The sequence below is a fragment of the Rhinolophus sinicus genome, chromosome 3, assembly GCF_057876585.1.
Source record: "Rhinolophus sinicus isolate RSI-liver-muscle chromosome 3, RSI-T2T, whole genome shotgun sequence".
In the NCBI taxonomy this organism is placed as follows: Eukaryota; Metazoa; Chordata; class Mammalia; order Chiroptera; family Rhinolophidae; genus Rhinolophus; species Rhinolophus sinicus.
In genome coordinates, this window is record NC_142503.1 from 58,332,085 (window position 1) to 58,353,668 (window position 21,584).

General features: G+C 34.6%; 1 long non-coding RNA gene across 2 annotated transcripts in view; it reads left to right on the forward strand.

The window, feature by feature from the left end:
• The window catches only part of LOC109448662 (uncharacterized), a 430,094-nt gene that overhangs the window by 271,021 nt on the left and 137,489 nt on the right, over positions 1–21,584 (forward strand). Inside the window, exon 4 of one of the 2 annotated variants that reach the window (XR_012495024.2) lies at positions 7,390–7,511. The exons of the other annotated variant lie outside the window; for it this stretch is intronic. This is a non-coding gene — a long non-coding RNA (uncharacterized LOC109448662). The remainder of the gene's footprint in view (positions 1–7,389; positions 7,512–21,584) is intronic. 2 annotated transcript variants of the gene reach the window in all.

Below are 21,584 nucleotides of genomic sequence, written 5' to 3' on the forward strand. Positions count from 1 at the left end.
AACAAAGATGTGCAAAGAAAATAGTAAAAGCCTGCTCCTTTCTTTCTTAATCCCTCCTACCTGATAATCTACTTTTGTTGTATACTCACCTATATATTTCCATGTATTTATACAAACACATACATCTTTTTTTTTTCTTTTCATGACACTTTAAAAAGTCAAATATATACGTATTTCTTCTAAATCCCATCCAGTAGTGGAGCCAGATTTTTTTTCTGCCAAGAGCAATAGATGAGCCAAGCAATACTCATTCTTCTAATCTTTCCTTTGATAAATTACTTACATATACATCATGAATTTAGAGTTGTTAAGTAATAAAAATAATGACCTGATATCTTGAATTATTTACCCTCAAGTAACTTCCATCAAATCTATTCACACTCACACCACGTTTTCCATGTCCTGGCATGGGAGATGCTGAGGGTTGTGTGGGGCTGTGATAGATGCACAGTAACCCTACTTACCAGCAATGGACTGATTCAGAATGCTCCAATCCCCTCAGAGAAAGACAGCTGAGACTTACTACCCTCTCTGTTCTAACATCAATGGTTCCTACTGGACTCCATGTCCCCAAAGTAACAATCATTGAATATTTTTATCACAAGAGGGAATTTTTTTCCTGGATTCTCTTCTCTATTCTTTGTGGGAAGAAGGAAATGTCACAGTACCCAATTGAGCACAGGTAGAGAAAAGTCTTATTGGAGAACATACATTTTTGATGAACCCATCATCACAAATTTTTCAGTATTTAATTTAATGATGCTAGAATAAGTGGCAAAAGGAACAGTAATACCTCAATAAATGAATAGTAATAGCTTTGATGATCTTTATGATAATTTCTTTGATGGTTAATTTATTGTATTCGTTTTTTATTGCTGCATGACAAATATTCTGTTTATTACTACACATGAACATTGAAATACATGGAAATAGTTTCACATACTCATAATTCTCACAATGAAAGATGTGCAATAATACATCAAAATTCTCAAGCTTAAGAAAAACAATTTTGAAATTAGGATATTGGGTAACATATTAAACCCCAATAGATCAATTCCTTTCATACCTTTTCGATAGTCATTATTTCACTTCTAGTTAACTTAGAATAACATGTTCCCCTGAAAATAAGACCTAACCGGAAAATAAGTCCTAGCATGATTTTTCAGGATGACATTCTCTGAACATAAGCCCTAATGTGTCTTTTGGAGTAAAAATTAATTTGAGACCCTGTCTTATTTTCAGAGAAACACGGTACATAGAAAAACCTAAAAGAGGAGATGTTGTGGGGGCATTTTGGCTGAAATAGCAACCCAATGATCCTTAATTTTTAGGGAAGTAGTATATTTAGCTAGGGGAATCCAGCTATCATTCTTACCACCTTTGTTCCTCATTTGCCTGTCCCTGACATTCAAAATGTATTGAGTAGGTCAAAACCTTTATTTTCACCCTACTTAGATCATTTAGAAATTTTCATTTTTACTAATGACCTGAGCCAACCCTTTGGGCCTAAACAGCTTGACTATGTTTAGACATGTTTAGAGTAAGCACTAGTAATTTACGTCAGTAGATGACTAGGAAATACCTATTTTTGTGACCTATATAGAAATTCAAAGGCCTGAAAGAATACAAGATTTTCCCTACACATTCAATGTGCACCTGAGATGAATGCTAAACAGAGTCTTTCAAAGATGTAATGGTTTGGGGAATTATCTAGGATGGGTCTGTCTTTATCCTTATAGTGTTAATGAACATGAATTTTCCAGAAGTTTCCTACCTATGTGCTACATATCAACTAAAATCTCTGCAATCTTTCATTAAATACTCTGCCAAAGGCTTACTTTAAATAAATATGAATATTTATAATATTGGTGTTTGAGTTACAGAAACTTAAGAGCCTGAGCAGTTCATAGGTTTAAATAATACTTCTTTGTGGTCAAATGTTAAATTAATGTAGACACAAATGATAAAAATGGTGGGTGTGGCAAAGAATTCTACCTGATATCACCACATTCTTTTTCTTTGAGTTGTATGTGATTCTATAGAGGCACCTCCCAAATCCTTCAATATGTCTAAGTATGGGTGTGGATTAACCTTATATTGAAAAGATTTAACAATAAATTAAAAATAATTAAATTACATACATCTATTCTTAATTTGTAGATGAGAACATACTGAAAGAGTGTTATCAAGACATTGCTTCCACATACATTCATTAGTAATTCAAAGATTTAGTAGCTGATGGTGATGTTAGTGTAATTAGCAGGAAAGAAATGGAAGAAATGCATGTTGCTATAGCAATATGTTCATCATGAATGATCTACAGCATAAACACCCAGATTAATTTACAAGATGCCAGGTAGAAAGCTGCATGGCTGACTAGGCTACTCTCAGATGCCACAGTATTTGTTTTTATTAAGTATAAACATTACAGTGGAGCTTTCAAGGTATGTGTACTTGTCACTGTCAATCACACAGGGGTTGCATTCCCGAAGAGTTTTCAATTCTCTTTAAATTTTTAACAGATGAAGAGAAACATTTTTCAGAGAATTAAAAAAAAAAAAAAATTACCAGCACATATGACATTTTGACACTGAAACCAGCTCCACAATCTCCTTGTTCACGAGCAGAGTGTGTTTCTGTTATCTGCACATTTGCTTGTTAATACCAGACGTATGGGGATTTTAATGTGCAAGCAGATTTAAAAATACTGAAATTGGAGGCCATGTTGTCAGGAAACCTCTTAAGAAAGCACTTGTGGATATGACCATAAGCCTTATGACATTTTAGCCCACCATAGTTTAGGTTATTACTAGAAACTCAAGGCAAAAAAGGCATCCTTACCTCATTGGGCAGGGAAATGTGATATGTGGGTATATATATAGGTGTGTGTTTATGAGCAAGTCTGAAAGATATAGTTGCCAACTGGATGCTTGTTGCTGATGGTATTTTGGGGCCTGGAGCCAGACACATGGGATGGTACTAGGAACTCACATTCCTTAGCATTGCCAGAGGGGTGGTTCAACAGCCTTGGCACAAATGTAGAGCATGTTCATGACCCGACTTTCTCATTTCCCATTGCCTGAATAGGCCAACTTCAGAGTGGGGCAAAAGTTAGAAGAGGCTAGAATGGGGTAGATAGATTAACAGAAAGGCTCAGGAATTTTAAAAATAGTGATGCTTAGATAATCTCATCTGCATTCCCTCACCAATGACATGTGTGGCTCACAGAGTAATTTGGAGGCTGTATATGACCTGTGTGAGTGGTGTGTACAATTAATGGGATTTTTACCAATTTATTCAGCACATAACAATAGCAAGTATAACTGTGATGTGGGTGGCCATTGTATTTTGCTCAAAATGTTGTATGAGAAGACTCAAAAAGTGGAGATGATATATTCTAGTGGGACCCTGATTGTGTAGTATCCACTTACGACAAAAGTCAAGTCACCGTATGCTTCTAGAGCACCTGGTTTAAGTAAGACAAAATCATTGTCCTTGTGCAGCAGACAGCTTGTAAGGATCCCTAGTACAGAATTCTTGATTGAGTGCCATCATGTTGAGGGCAGGACCTTCCAGGACATTGGGAAGAGTAGAAGATTTGTGGTTGTATTTTTCTTCCAGTCTAGAGAAGGATCGGGTCTCTGGGACTAACTCCCAACATCTGGGTAAACCATGTATGTTACGTTATTTGGCCAAGGGAATTCTTAAACTTTAAGCCAAGCCTGTCATTCACCAATACTATCCCTATGGGATTTAGCTTGGAGGATAGAGATTGCCAAACCGAGGTTTGGACCCTGTATTACTTAGGCTGGATAGACAGACACTGTGCAGAGGAAATAAACAATAAACATTGTGTCCTTCGGGCTTCCACAGAGGAAAACAATAAACTTGCATCAATCATGGTTCCAATAAAGGATGGGTTGCTTCAGGCTACTGCCCAAATAAAGGCTGTTGCAGGCAGTTAGCTCCTCAAGAGAACAAGGAACTTTCTTTTCTTGCCACACCCAGTTAGGGAGGCAATTGCTGGCCACCAGTGAAGTTGGTGCTAATCTAATCAGGATGTTTTTGCTTTAACTCCTGGTGTGGCTTTTTGTCTGGATGGAGGAGGCAGAGAGGATTTTTTTTTAAATGCTGCAATTCCAAGTTGTTTGTGTGGGTTTAAGATTTTCCCCCCTAGTACAAATTTTGCCACAGTAAAACTGGTTTAGGCATTTAGACTTTACAATATTACTTAAGGTATATAGTATAGTGATTCTCAACCTGAGCTAATTTTTGCCCCCAGGAGACATTTGGCAATGTATGGAGACATTATTAATTGACATGACTGGGTGGGAGGGTGTGTGTGCTACTGGAATTTACTGGGAAAGGCCAAGTATGCTGCTAAATAATACGCAAGATATCCTACCAGAACAAAAATTTGTATTGTCCAAAGTGTCATTAGTACCAAGGTTGAGAAACCCTAATCTACTATAATCATATGATAGAATCTTGCTATTGATCCTGTGTTTAGTAAAACACTTCCAAAGGTGCATCTAAAGTTATAAATTTCACAATTTATTTCACAGCTTCATAATGACATTAGTATAAAATGATATGCATGTATTGCTTGCAAAGGATGTCATGTCAAATCCTGGAAAAAAAATATAACAACAAAGGCAACTAGCAATCTAATAATAATTTAGAGTCTCCTCTCAAATCTAGAATGGAGGAAAAAATTTCGCTAAAACTATAATTTCTAAGAAGATATTTTCACCTTCAATCTCTGACCTAAAATATGCAGAAATAACCATTCTAAAAATTAATAATGTTCCAAATGCTCATTTGTCTGTGTATTATTTGGAAATAGGAATAAAGTATGATAAAGTCTAGTTGGATAAAATAGAACCTATAATTTATTAAATATTTATGTTTTAAGTGATGATATATATGTATACACACATCTCTTATTTTATCTGAAAATTAATAGAGAATGAAAGTAGAGTACATATACTTACCTAACATTATTGTATGTTTGAAATTTTTATGCATTATAATATTCAGAAACTTTCTGGTTTCTTTCTAGTATACTCGTATGGTCGTATAACTATAAGAATTCCTGAATATTAATGAAAGAAATGCATATTTTTGTGTATCAATGAGAATATATTATCTTTCCTCAGATATTATCAACTAAAAAGAATTATTTAACAACCATTCATGGTTTGTGTCTGTTTGAGAATTATAAAATGAAAGTGTTACTAAAGTTAAATAATATCTAAGTTTAAACCATAAGATAGTTCATAATCAGAAATCACAGAATTTTTTAAATTTTTATTTAAAGATCTTAAATATTTTGTTTTATTTGGTACACAGGGATTTGGACTCTACATAAATCGAATTAGAAAATTACAATTTCAGGAATTAAAATTATATTTTAATTAAAAAAAGAAACATTATTATAATTCTTTATGGTGTTATTAAAACTGTGTTTGTGCCATGCAGTATCCTTATATACAAGTACTGTAAATCCCCAGTAAAGATGTAACCTGAAAAAAAAACACAACTCTTTTTGTGATATTGAAATAGGCAACTTTAATACCTGTTATTCCTCAAGGTGTAGCTTGTAATACGGTTCCGCCAAATAGTGTAGAGAAAAAAGTGTTCAAAGTGTAGAAAAAATAATACAGTCAAACTTACTTGTTTAGTAAAAAAGTGGTGTATGTATGAAACCCAACTGTGTCTACATCTAAAATTCCAAGCTCTTTATCCTAAAATGTTGCTTTTCACCTACCTAGGGGTTGTATGATGGAGTAAAAATGCTGTAGATATATCACAGGGGTCCTATGTTATCCAAGATGTGGAATAATGGAAAAATGCATGATTAAATTTTATTGTATATGTTCCTAACATGTCATAACAATGTAGTGAAGTACAGTCTTCAAGTACGGTCTCTGTATAGCACTCAGATGGGCAAGTAAATTTAAAGATTCTGATACAATAAGAATCTTGGGTGAACTTGATTACCTATTTGCTGGAACCATATTTCAAGCTCACCTAGAGTACATGCTGAATCTGACTTCCCATTGTTTCTGTTGTATCTATACTCTCTTGCTTGAAACAGATCTGAAAATGTAATCAGTGGTAGATATTTATTAATGAAGAGCAAAGTGTGTTGTACAGGACCCTGTGGAAGAGTGATATTTAAGTTCCGCAATGAGGAAAGGGAGGTAAGGTAATTAAAGAGTCAGAACAAAAGCATTCAGGGAATTGGTAAGAAAATCATAAAAGCACACAAAAAGATATCACAGAAACCAAGAAAAGGGGTGCAACAAGAAGAAAGGTGTGGTCAAGAATACTACAGAAACCCTTGGATCAAATACTCTTTTTAGACCTGTACCAGCTGTTGTTTCATCTTTACAGGTTGATGTTTAGATAATAGTATCAACTGAAAATATTCTGAAAATGCACCAGGGATTAAAACTTCTGTAGTTTTTGTGTAATTCAAGTGCTCTACAGATAAGTTTAACAAGGTAAATGTAGAATAGTATGATCAAGAAGACTAAAAAAAGAACACTTCTGTAGTCTGTAACTAATCTCTAATGATGTCTTTATCTAAATCTGTATAGTTTTTGGTGCAGTATAGACAAGATTCTGGAGAAAAGGGGGACTGAAACCATGACTCAATCACACACATACACACATATATATGGATGTATTTATGTGTATAAATATGTATATATTCCTTTAATTTTATGGGAACCAACATTTAAAAATAAAATTATTTTAAAAATATTTTGAAGGGCCTTTAAATAGAGACCAGTTAGTGGGTTTTATTGTGTCAAGATTACAATTAAGCATCAATCTGCACCTATCTTTTGATACTGTTATAATCGGACTGATTATCCCTTAATGCATTCATTAAACATTCATAACATTTTTGCTAATTTTTTATAATCATTACAAATATGGCAAAAATAGGCTTTTCATTTTCAGTTACATTCAGCTTTAGGAAAATGTAATGCTTACTTGAGAAGGTACTTGAAAGGATTCCAATGAAAACAAAGCAGGTGCTGTTAAATTCCAAAGTAAAATAAATCACATTTTAAAACTACATTCCATCCTTTACACAATCCAAAACGTGTAGTCTCCCTCAGATAGCAAAGGAAATATTAAAATTTACTTAAGCAAGACTTTTACTACTTCCTTTGGTTGAAAACTTAATATTCTGAAAAGTTTACATATGTTTCCAATTTCCAAGGCAATGTATTTAATTTCAAACCAATTCATAGTTTCTTTATAATAAGCAACAAGAAGATTAACCTGATTCTGTAAATGAAACTAGAACTTTCTTATGACTTTATTCATAAGAATACTGAAGAAGGTAGTATAGCTGTTATTTCTGTTTATTAGATGTGAAAAGGAGAGAAAGTCTGACCTATGAAACGGTGGTAGACATTAATATGGAGTCCTCAAGGAGCTTTTGGTGACTATTCCATCAGAAACACTGCCTGCTGAACTCCACTCCTTGCCAGGTAACTATCTATGCCCTCACCGTATCTCCTTATTCTTTATTATACTTAATACTCTCTGAAGATGCGTAATTGTTTATTTGCTTAGTTATGTATTAGTTATACCAAGATTATTAGTTATATCAAATAAGCTCCGTAAGGGCAGGGACTTTGTCTTGTTTATTACTGTGTCCCAGGGCCTAGTTCTTTTCCCAGCTTCAGTATCTGACACATATTAGGTGTTCAATGAATCTTTCTGAATAAACAAGTTAGTGAATATGTTCTTTCTCCACAATTAGGCATCTTAAGTACAGTAATAATTTACCCAGCTTTAAAATAGTTCCAGTTCCTTTAATAAGCCAGAGAAGATGTTTTTAGAGACCTCATTACTTTTTGCTATAAAACATTTAAAGGTGTTTATTAAACTTTTACTTTGTATATTGTGCTTCAAGTATACGTGGGTTTGTTGTATAGTTGTCAACCAGTAAATGAAGATCTCAAGCACTTTATAGGCCAGGCCCATTATGTTTATTATAATCTCTAATCTTTATTTTTGTCTCATGAGCTGCATATTATTGACTCCATTTTATAGATGGTGATACTGATATCCAAAGATATCAGTAACATACTTGATATACTTAAAGTCATATGGTTAGTAAATGACATAACTGAGATTTGACCAATATGGCTGACCCCACATATATTTTCCACTTTTGAATCATCTAAACACTAGTGTATAAAGTACCAAATGAAAAAAGAGGTTTGAGCCTTTTTTACCAGTGAATTTCATTAACAATACCTTATTGATAAATTGGCATCGAACTATCTTTAAAAATCAACATAGTAGCTAATCTCTATTTTTGCTTATACTAAATAATAGCAAATCCACACATATCATTTTTTTCTATTTTTTAAATTGAGGTATAATTGACATCTAACATTAGTTTCAGGTATACAACATAAGGACTCAACACTTGTATACACTGCAAAATGATCACCACAAGTCTAGTTAATATTCAACTCCGTGCACAGTCATAAAAACATTTTTATTCTTGTGATCAATTTTAAACATATTGTATATTTTGTGAGGGCAAATTTCTTAGTGTATAACCTGCGTAAGTAGTATTCCAATAGAAGTCTGCAAATTAATTATAAATCTACAAAAATATAAATGTAAAATAGTAGAAAACATCTTTTTGGTCATTGTATTAGGAAGATATATTAGGACATTCTTAAAAATGGAGATTATTAATTGATTGATTCCTAAATAGTTAGACATAAGAGGAGGAAATACAGACTTTGTCCAAATTATAGAATTCTATAGATGATAGTCCAAGATATTGTATTTTCAAGAAAGATATTATAAATTTAAATACCTGTCTTTGCCTATCTCAGGTAGGTGCCTGCCATTACTGAATAAGGTTATTCTGCAGGAACAGGGAGGGAATAAAGCAGTTCATTCTTCAGCCTGGAAATTGCTTGTAGAAAGCAGTCTTGACCACTTGCTTACATAGTAACATGTGTAAAGAATAATTTTGTTCAGCATGTTAGTGGGCATTGCAATGTCTCCCCCACATATTTTCTACTCTTGAGTCAATTATGTAGCACACATGTATTTTCCATGAAATTGATCTGATTCCTAGCCCCATAGGTGGGACTAGAAAAGTCTAAATGAGGATCATTCTGTCTTCCTTGACATAGTAATTGCTTCTGGAAACCTTGGCCTAAGCCAATTAGCAGATGACATTCTCACTGCCACAAATATTGATTCAGGGTGAGCAAAAGACCTAAACTAGTCCAATGATAACAAAGCTGAGGTTGTAGGAGACGCCATCTCTCTCTTCCGTGTGTTAACCAGATGGCATGTGGCCTAGGTAGTGTTGGCAGCCACATCTCTTTGACATCAGAAAAGCCAGTCTAGTAAAAAGCCCAACAGGTGGAACTGAGCAGTTCAAGGAAATTGCAAAGAAGCAAATCCGCCCTGATGAAACTCTCTCTGTGGCCCTTCCAACCTCTGCACAGTTTACTTGGATGAGACTCCTTATTTTGGCTGTTTTGAGCTGAGTATTCCATCCCGCAATTAAAAGCCTCCTATGAGATTAATGAAATTAACTAATTCATTTTCTTCCTAAGCCTACCACTCATCAGGTGCCCAACACTACTGATTCTCACTCTTATATCGTGTCTGTTTTTGTCCCCTTCTCTCTTCCTACTGGCTTAATTTGGGTCCTTCTCTTTTCCTTCTATGCTGCTGCACAAGATTGTTAATAGGTCTCAATAATTCTAATTTACTTATTAATGTAAAGTTTTTCAAAATCTCCCCACTACTTCCAGGATAATGCTCAAATTCTTCAGGAGTTATGAGGAAACTTTGACCCTCTTCTACTTTTAAAATCCATCCTGAAATCTAACCTAAATACCTCTAGTTGTCTGAATGCAATATATGCTTGAACTCTTTGGGCCTTTGCCGGTTTATCTTCTGGAATATTGTGACCCATTTTGATCAAACCCAGCTAAAATACCACCTCTGGGAAAGTGTTTCTTAATTGCTTTTCTTTTACTTCCTGCATAGGTAGATAGTTGCTCATCCTTCAGTGTTCTCATGGCACTTTATACATACACTGGTCAACACTTTCCACATTGTGTTGTAATGATTTGTTTATAGTTTGAGCTCCTTTGTAGACTGTGACTCACTGAGGGCCAGGTCTGGACAAAGACATTGTTTTCCTCCCAACTCAGCCTAAGGCTCTACACATAGTGCCCGTTTAATAAATGTTTGCTGATTACATGAATAAAGGACTGAATTAGTCTCCATGGTTATTATTTCAAAACATGCTGTCAGAATACACACCCACATACACTGTACTAAAAATAAAAACAATTCAAAAGGACATGGTACCTAATGTCTTATATTTTACTGGTTGTTCTTTCTGGACTTGAAAGCAATTGTAGGCCAGAATATTGCTTGTTAGGTCTCCTAAATTTAGTCTCATTTTAAGAATTATAATTTTCATTTTTTCCCCCCAGAAAGACTTCCCTTAGTTCAAACTGAAGCAGAGCCAAAAGACAAGAGGAGGTCTAAGGTCTGCTTGTCTGTATTTACTTGGTCTAAAATAGCACTGGACTTTTGTTATATGAGGTTTTCATGTGATTTGAAAAAAAAAAAGTTTTAACCTGCTGCTTTGTTTGAACAGTGATGGCAAAAGCTAAAAATAACACAAGATTCCAAATGTGTGTATGGAAATTAAAACACAATTTTGGGCAATTGCTGTAAAAACTTCCACTCTCTTTATACACCTTTAGACTTAGCTGGAGCCAGATCTGCCCACAAAGGAGACGTTTAACTGATAGGTCCTCTTTATGAAAGGCCTTTTCCAGGGGCCACATCTTGGGGGGTTTGGGGAAGGGAAGTATGTGGTTCTGTCTAAATTTCATCCAGGACTTCTCTCCCCATCTGACCCTGGAAATTGCTACAATTTTAGCTTCCTGTGGTAGGCAGTAAAAAAACTAAATCAGAAATGGTAGAAATACACTTTGCTCAGTCAAGGGAGTTTCTAAGTTTCCTATGCTAGAATCAACTACATATTCATAAGCAACATAGCATAATTCTAATCCTTGCACCAGGCATCAACCATAGTAATTCAAACTTATCTCTGGATGAGCCTTGAAAGTGGCTTACCATCCAGAGCTACTATTGGTGAGATGTATTTTTGTAGTTCATTTTTAAAAATAAGAGAAGATTCATAAAACATCTCTCCTAAGGAGCTATCTGAAATAAGGGTTGTAGAACAGTGTGAATGGGAGGTACAGGGCAAGAGAAGCAGTTTGAATAGATTGCCATAAAAAGAAAGGTCACAGTATTTCAACCAACTAAGTAGGCCCAAACTAAGAATACCACAGAACTGCCTGTTGGACCAACATGGCTTTGAAGGAAAATGACAAATGAGATTGACAGGGGCATCTGAACCCTTGCAGCTGTTTCATTTCAGGCATTCTTCTCCAGGATGGCTACTGCGTGGATTTAAGAAGCTGCAGACAGTAGTCATTTAAGGAAATGGACACCACGGCCAAATCATCTTAGAATGCAATCGAGAGTAGAGGGTCAGTTTGGCCAAAAAATGCAGATTCAAGGCATTCATCAGCTTAGTCCCTCTCCTCTCCATGGTTTTCCTTAACACCCTTTATTGTTCTGGTTCACCTCTTACCTGCATCTAACCGTAGTCTCCTAAATCTAGGTTGTTTAAATGTCTGAGCTGACAAAAATCCTGTGCTGATGTAAAGCAGTGTAGTAGGATATCAAAATCATAGGTGTTGGAATCAAAATGTGTTTCATCATGGCTCTGCCCGTTTCTAGCTCTGTGGCTGTGGGCAACTTCTTTGAGGCTCACACTCTTCATCTGTAAAATGGGAATATAAATACTGATGCATAATTTACAGTCATATAAGGCAGATACTATATGTAAATGGCTAGGCACACTTTGAATTCTCTGTTTTCAAGCTCTTAATTATTGAAACTAATGTCATGTTGGCTTTCAAACTTTATTTAACAGCTAGACCTTTTTATTCAAAGCCAATCTTACATTGTGGCATCAATCTGTCTATCTATCAATCTATCTACCATCTCTCATCCATCCATCCAACCACACACAAATGCATAACATATACACACACCTTTATATATACCAGTTGAAAGTAGTAAGTATATTTCTATAATAACTATAATTCATAATTTCAAATTAAATTATTTGAAGGCAAACAATGAGAAAAGAAAGCTTGATATGCTGAAAATAAAAATTGTATAGAAATAGCATTCATAACAAGCAGTTATTGGGGGTGTGTTATGCACCAGGGGTGAATTATCTCTTTAGATTTCCACACTATCTTAAAAGGCAGTTATTGTTACCACCATCATTTCCATTTTACAGAAAGGGCAATGGGACTTAGACAAGCAAATCAATTTCTCTGCATCCCATAGTGCAGTAGGGAGTCAGGATTCCGACCCAGGCAGTGTCCCACTAGAATCTGTGTCTTCAGAATCCCATTACCTCTGCAGCCAAACTATTTTATATTGAGTATTGATAATCTTGACACAGGGATAAGTAGTGGAAAATTGTCAAAAAATTTAAATAGTGTCCATGAAATCTCTGAAGACTATTTAACTATATTAATGCATAAAATTTTAAGGAGATTACTAGGGTATTTCATTTTCAAAGTTAAACCACTGAAATTCCCAATGACTTTTCATCTCCCTTACATGGTAAATGTTAAACTTGCATGAATTGGTGTATGGGTTTCCTAGCCATTCTTTAGCTCATTAGTTCATCTAAAAATGTTTTTGAACACAGGTTAGGTGACAAGTCAACTTAAATCTTTATTGCTTGATGAAAAATTATTTTCAAATATAGTTTGAAATATAATGACATTTCGAATGAAATATTTAAATTGTTTGCTAAATATGTCCAAAGGTAAAGCCATAATTTTGTTACGAACATTCTATATGAATCTTAAGCATAGTAATATGGTAACTGTTCATTACTTGAGCTCATTAAAAGCTCATTTTAGAGATTTTTTTTTAACTATTGGGTTTTTAGGTCAGGAAAATTTAAGGATTGATTTCTTATTTCACGTAATAGTTTTACAGCATCTCCTGACCACGGGGCACCTAGTAAACCTCCGTATAGAAAATTGGAGTTTAGATTTCAGTGCCCAAATCATTACCCATAACACAGAGAAGTGAGTCTTAATAAAACTAACCGTTTTTATGACAAGATCCCAAAACGTCTGCAAGATACCGGTGATTGTGTAATGAAAATGAAGATAATGTACATAGTTTATAAGTAAATCACTGGGAGAGAGAATGCATCCTAGTTTATGAAGATGTGTTTTTTCCTTAGATCTACTGGCCTTGATGTATCAAGAATATATATCATTTATCTATCTATCTATCTATCTATCTATCTATCTATCTATCTATCTATCTACCTCTATATATTTTATGTCTTATCTGAACTTGAATTCTGCATCTGTTAGCCCTGATTTATGCCCTCTCCACTACTTTGAATTTCTTTTATATACTCTCTTTCTTGTTCTGTCATTCACATCTACAAAGTTAGCTTTTGTTTCCCTTCATTTCCTCATTCTCAATGACCCTTGAATGCCTGTTACAAGTGATTTTCAAAATGGAATGCCCATAAGATCAGGTGGGGAACTTTAAAACATGTAGATTTCCAGATCCGATTTGCAGAGGTTCTGACTCTGAAGGGTTGATCTGGAGCCCCAGAATATGTATGTTCAAGATGTATCCATATGATCTCACTTATATGCAGAATCTAAAGAAAAGAATAAGTGAATGAACTAATCAGAGACAGTTTTGAAAACATGGAGGAAAAACAGAGGGTTGCTAGAGGGGCGGGGGGGTGGGGATAAGGGGAAGGTGAGAGGTTTTGAAAAATAGTCGGTAACCACAAGATGGTCATGGGGGTTTGAAAATTAATTTGGGGAACGTACAGAGGGATAGTGGATGGGGGGAGGGGGGTTCAAACAGTGTGAGGGATATAAATGATAAACGTCTAAGTTTTGCTTTGTCTTGTGCACCTGAAACTAATAAAAAAAAAGAAAATAAAAAAAGAAAGAAAGAAAAAGATGTATCCCATTGATTCTGATGCAGGGGTCTTCCTGAGCACACTTTCGGGCAATTCCTGCTATAGTGAATGTGTGAAAATGTCATGAAAATGTAGATTGATAGATTGCAGGCATGAATACATTGAATTCCCAACACTAGAAAATATTGAAAGACTGTGACTTCAAACTCTTACAAAAATAAAAGAGAATCTTTTCTTATATGGGGGCAAATTGCTTCTAATTTATACTCCTTATAAAAGGACGAGGGGGCAGAAAAAAGCTGAATATGATTGTTCAAGATAGTTGCTGTAAATTAGTTATAAGTGTAAATATTGTACCTTTTTATACAAAGGAAATTAAATCAAAACTATTAGATAGTGGCCTAGTTCTGTTTCTGTATGTGGGCATAGCTTTTCTCTCTTGTTTATTGTTGTTATTCCCTGCCCCCGAATATTATAAATAGTGAATAATGGGCTATGAACCCATAAAGGAAAAAATATATGTGTAGATGAGGAACACCTAGGTATAATTCAACAGAGATGTCTCGATTCTACATTGATTCTATTAGGCTTTCAGAATTGGTGTAAATTTAGAAATATAATTTTCTTGGGATAAGTTAAGTATATATTTTTTATTTGTCTAAGATTTGTGATCCCCTCTTGTTTGTTTCCACAGACAGATCTATTTTTGTAGTTTTTAAACATCTTTAATCTGATAAAAAAGATCACATATATACATATATATATATATATATATATATATATATATATATATATATATGAGTGTGACTTCTTGATATGAAGTGCAAGATTTCAGGATTTCAGTGTAACTGTATATATATATATATATATATATATATATATATATATATGTCAGAATTCTCAGGTTAGGTTAAACAAAGATCACTGGAAAAATTTCTCAAATATGTGTATTTCAAAGGTACATTGGCATAAAGATTCATTTAGAATTAAAATGCAGCTGAAGGCTCTGTAAATGTAAAAATAAAAATGTGTTTTTCTAAATATATAAAAAATATCATATATTATGCTTATTTCTTAGCCAATTCTATCACAGGTTGCCTGGGTATAAGTGCGTGAAACTATGAAGAAAATTTTGGAATTTATGAATTAGATGAGATTCTAGGTAATACACATCTGACAACGGACTCTCTTCTAACGATTTTTAAAATTGGACTGTACATTCTTCCCTCTAGAATAACAGACAAAAATCTTTGATAATATTGAAATCAAACTGACTAGGTTGAGTTCAGTCTCAATGAGGGATTTCTTTTGCCATAATTTAAATTATTTTTACAGAGTTGGGATTTTCTTCACAACCACAATACCTTTTTTTTATTTTTTTATTGCCTTTTGGCTTTTATTCTGAGGCAGACCCTTTTTAATTTAAACATGATCTGTTGTATTTACTTTGAATGCCAACACATTGTGTATTACTCACCAAGTGACTCTTTCTTTCTGCTATTCAGAATTAAATAAACCAAGACGCAACACATGTCTTAAAACCACAATAGTTTATTTATAAGAAGAAAGACAGCCCATCAAACTTTCCACAGGAATTTAAAAAATCCATTGGGGACTCAAAGCCTTTACTTTCTTTCCATTCATATAATTTTGGTTTTGGCTTAACACTTAGCACAATATTCACTTCAAAAGAATATCCCTTGCATTTAAAGTAAACAATCATTGTTCTACACAGACTTTTAATTTTTCCCCTCTGCCCTTTGCCACTTTTCTTCTCTTGTTCCAGTTCTTTGCTAGCATTACATCCCGAGTATGCCAGATATAAAATCCCTTTTTAGTTTATATTTTGATATGAAGACTTACTCAGGAAAAAATCAAATTGTTACGTTTTGTATCATTTCCAATTACTCTTGACATCTATAGTTTCTTAACATTTTAAAATGATACTTTGATTATAGGGGATGAGATAGGACAAAATAACTGCAATTAGAATGAAATAGATTCTGGCTTTAGAAAGGAAAATTCAGTTTGAACATGATGCAAGGCAATGAGCTTTCATTTTAAGTTCAAATTCTTTGGGTCTGGCTAAGCCAAAACATATGATCTAGGGTGGCCTTAGTTTCATACAAAGTAGATCTCAAAAAAAATAACTTCAAACCTCACTGCAAGAAACAGAGTTACTAATGACCAAGTGAGGGTCAGTAGCAAATAATGATGAATTGCAAAGTCCTATGTCATGTTCCGCTGTCTCAAGAATGAGTTGACAAACCATACAGCCTATACTTTGATCACTAAGATTGTCTGGAATACATAAAGCCCATTGGAGTCATAAACATTGAAATTTTACATCAATTTCACAGTTACACTGAAATCCTGAAATCTTGCACTTCATATCAAGAAGTCACACTCAGCCAACACCGTTTTTGTGATATAGTATGTATATGACATCGTTTACCAAAACACAGGACTTGCCAAATGAACAAAGAGTTTGCTTTTATGAACGTATAAAAACTCATGAATTTGCTTAAAAAAAAGAGCCCTTATTGACTATTGTGGAAGGTACTGTGCTAAGTGCTAGATCATATACAGTCCTGGCCCTTAGGCAGTTCATAGCTTTGTGGTTCTTATTTTTCCCTGCAGATAGTAATCTAAGTCATTGGGACATACACAGGTGCTCCCTATCTGACTTAACAGTCTGTTCTTAAAGGCCTTTTGCAAACAGAATCTTATCTGCATTACAATGTGTAATTTATAAATCTATTCTTTATATAAATATAAAATACATAAATATATAAATATATACATACCTCAACAGTTAAAATATTATAAATTTTAGTGTTGCATATATCCATGCAGGCTTTTGCCATGTGGCAGTCCTGTAGGCATGGTACTTATTAATATTTCCTCAATGTGTTCTAAATTAACACATACTTATGGACTGGTCCTGCCCTCTTGCTCTCAACTGATCTTTCTCAAGTCATGATTATAATGCAATAAAAAGGAGGTATGAATAACCTAAATACCATGGAAATAACAGGAGCTTGTACAGAAATAATTCACAGGGCACAAGAAGAAAAAGGCTTCTTTGTGGCAGCTACTCTATTTCCTGTGACTTTGCTTCCTGCTATTTGTGCCTGCGACCAACACCTTTATGTTTCTTGAAAAATCCAATGTTATATCCAGTGTTCTGTCATATACAGTGGAGCTCCATGTTTAAGGTCATAGATCTCAGACTATTTTGCCACTTTCTGGCTAAGTGACTTTAGGCAAGAAAATTTACCTCTTTGTGCTCTGGTTTTCTCATCTGAAAAATGGGGCTAACGCCATTATTAATTGAGTCTAAGTAGTACAAACTTTCACAATTCACTTCTCAGAAATCAGGTTGCATCTTACAGTTGATGGAATGTCATAATTTAATTGGTAATGCTTTTTTCCCTTGGCGATGCATAGCATAATGGCCTAAGAATCAATACTGTGATGAAGTACAATAATTGTAGCACCCTTATAGAGTTCTGCTAAAGAGTAAATGAGTTAATGCAAATAAAGCACTAGCACAGTGCCTGGCAATATGTTTCAATACTCATGTAATGTGCCTGATGGAAATGTTGCTTAAGATTGAGTCTGCGAAAGGGGAATGTTGTGTGTCTCCTTTGGAGAAACAGATAGACATTGGTGTCTGTTATTAAAAAACTCAATTGAGAATGGGGAGTGGGGACTTATTTGCTCTAGCTTCTTCAGTAGATTCTAAGCTTCTCAAAAGTAGAAATTGAGTCTTTTATTTTTAACAACTATTAGACTATCATGAATGTGGCTTATATTCAGTAAATGTTTGTAAAGCATATACCCCGTCTCTTGTTTAATTGATCTGTTTTTATATTGGAAAACAAGTGCTAAGTGTTTTACAATTAGTAGTTGAAAAATAATTACTGGCTTAAATGTGTGGACCCCCAATAAATATGCATTATTTCTACTTAGTCATGCTTTCCTAATCCTGTTATATATGTGCTCCCTTTAACAGACTTTTAAATTTTCTTTCATTAGTTTGATGTCTGTGAAACTATAATCTACAGGGGGAATTGAATGCCAAGTAGATTTACTTATAAATTTACTGAAGTTTTCATTAGATCTCGAGCATAAAATCAGCTCCATCTTAATGATTCATGGGTGTCTTACCTTTGTTATAAATCTTCAGTATATATGTGTACTGAATACTGGGGAATCTCACATTCCTTATTTTACTGTGCATGTGGTACACCATTGCATCCATTGCTTCCACATAATTCTTTCAAGAATTGCTCCAGTACAAACTTCTTCAGGAGAAGGTAGCAATTCCATCTATTCATCTAAGACAGCATAAAAATAAAACAGGCTTTTTCCAGACTCCTCCCTCGGCCTAACAGGGGATATATTTCAGCAAGCCAGGGCCTACAAGAAGAAAGCAGAGAGTACCTGAAAGCAATCCCAAGCTTGGAATAATGAAGAAAAATAGATTGGAGTGGAAGGGAATACTCTGGTAGGTTTGGCAATGAGAATGAGAGAGGTTTGAATTCTATATAAGGGGAAAACAAACTTTTTCAATAAAAAGCTAGGTAGTAACTAGTTTTGTTGGTCATTTGGTCTTTGTAGCAATAATTCAACTTTACCACTTTAGCTCAAATGCAACCATAGACTATGTTAACAAATGAGCATGACTCTTCCAATAAAACTCGTGGGAGACAGAGAGACTTGGCTTTTAGGTCATAGATTGCTAAGTTCTGTTACACAGGAAGACACTGTCTCCATATTTTAATGTATTTATTGTAATATATTGGTCATCTATTATTTGTTTAGTACTGTATTTTTTTTTATTTTTTTTTTTAATTCCAAGCTACCTTTTTTTTCCCCTATAAAGAAGACTCCAGCTTCTGTTTATTTTTCCATTTGGCCCACAGTTGTATGTCTTGTTTTGTCTCTGTGGTGGTCTCTTTTCCCCATGACAAGCATTTTCTGATAAGAGCTAGTCCACATTATCTTAGTATAGATTTGAGCCTTAGGTGGGGCTTGAGAGAATAATCTTCATATCTGACAACCTTTTTGGAAGTTAGAGTTAACATAGTGAGGCGAGAGAAGCAGATGGTGCCATTGTGATGAAGCATGCTTTTCATACATGAGTTGGATTTCCTTCCTCGTCATCTACACAGTTGCTTCCAAAAGACCAAGGCGTTGTGTCCTGCAAGATATTTGGAGCTAAAAGTAAGTTTTAAATTGGGATACCTGGGACCCTTATTATTTTGTTCTTTCTCTTTGGCAGAGGTCCTTATATCCATAATGAAATAAGGTTTGAGTTTCCAAATCTTTCTGAGATCCTGTAGTTTATCCTAGAACCCATAAAATCCCACATGTGTCCCAGAATTGATGGTCAACAAATGTTTGTTGAGATAATTAACACGGGTGTATTGAGCAAGGCTTCTGAAATTCACCCTTGCCTTGTACAAGTAACTAAGATAATACCAGGACGTTAGACATAAATTCCACTTTTTTTTTTTTTAAAGACATCTTCAACATGTTTACTGCACTGTTTCGTTCATCCAACTGGAGAGGTAGAGGCAAATTGCAAGGGACATATTTTGTTACATCCCTAGAGAATGTATAAGTACTTATGACTTTAATTTTTCCACAGAATTATAAATCACTATGTGCCTCTTTGAATTAGCTATTGGCACTCCTGAAAACTTCTTTGACAATACAAAAAATTCTTTAAAAGTCAAAAATACTTCTTTTTATTCATGTATTACACAGTTAAGCATTATGTGTATTTTTGTTCTTTTTCCGCTTACTAGTGTTTATGCACTAGATACTAGTATTGTTTCTATGATTAGATGCTTCTCAGGCATTTGTCTTAAATTAAATTTCCATATGTTTAAGGCAATGACTTTCTAACGCAGAATTTTGGCATTTGCATGTATTTTATTCCATTGCAAAATTCTATAGCATCTGTAATTATTTAATGATCAAAACAGTTACTTGATCTTGTCAATATTGCTATTTCTAACTAATAGATGAAAATGGAGATGTCCTTTTTTTTCCTCTTTCACATATTAATTATCACAGTAAACTGAAAAACAGAATTAAAAAAGTTTTCATTCTCAAATAATTACTGCTTGTTATCCTAACCTGAGAAGCATTGAGCTAAGTGAAGAAGTATTACTTTTCCAAAAATGTAAACTCAATTTACACTTAGCATTTGAAATTCTTCTGATACGAAACTCACCTGAAAGTTAATAATACTTATAATTTCTATATTATGTTTCTTGTAAGAGAAGAGAAAAATCACAAGAGCTCTGGGTCTACCTGGCCCGGTAAGCACTGGAATTTAGTTGAAGCAACCTATGGAAAATGCTTTTTAAGGATCCTAGGACACATTCTGGAGGCTCAATAATTACAGTAACACCAAAGGCTGGATTTCTTTGTTTTGTCACTTTGCAGAAACTTGCTCTTTACCCATCATCCAACCTATTTAAAGTAGCGTAGCATCCAGTAGCTATAGAAAAGGAAGAGAGGAGTCACTCTACACTAATGTGAGAGTTGGGGTATACTACTGTCAATTGGAAGGGTTACCACAGAATGATGAACTGTTAGATCATGAAATGGGCAGGCACTCAAACACTTATGGAGTCACACATTCCATGTAGCATGGCCTTTCACAAAATGCACAGGAATGTATGCGGTTGGTTCTAACTTTGGAACAATCCAGTCTACCTTTGGGTTCTATAAAATGTGCGATGACCTCTTTGGTCCAGGTAGCCCTACAGTTCATTCCATGATTTGGCATGCACACACAGTCTCTGTACCATGCCTCCTAACATTTGGAGCAGCATCTGCTAATAAATAATATGGAAAATAGTGCTGTCTCTTTTAAGGATGCAGAGGTCACTGTGAAGTTAGTGGGCAGGACATAGCCAGGAAAAAGAAAACATGAATAGGTCAGGTCAGCTGGAGACTTGAAAATTGTTTGGAAGTTAGTTTGTGACAGATGGCATAGAACTGTAACAAAGACTGCAAAGCAAGTCAATAAAATCCATTTTGTTTTGCTCCTGGGCACATTTTTCAAACTCTTTTGCAGCTGTCTGGGCCATATGACTGATTTTGGCCAATGGAATGTGGATGGGAGGCCTGACTCATAAAAACCTTCTGTGTGATCCTTTACTTTCTCTCTTTTCCATGTGCTGATTTGACTGTGTCCAAGTTGAAAAGCACAGTCCCTCTATCTGTCTGAGTTCCTAAATGACTACATGGAGCAGAGGCACTTCCCCACTTTCAATTGGAATTTACATGAGCGAGAAATAAATTCCTGTTGGGATAAGCCACTGAAAGGATGGTTATAGGAGCTCACTAATGCAAGAACTTAGTGGTCCAGGCTAAGGTGTTTGACCCTTATCTCAAAAAAGTAATAAGCATTTTGAGTAACAAGCCAGCAGGATGAAATAATGTTTTAATAAGACTAATGTAACAGAAG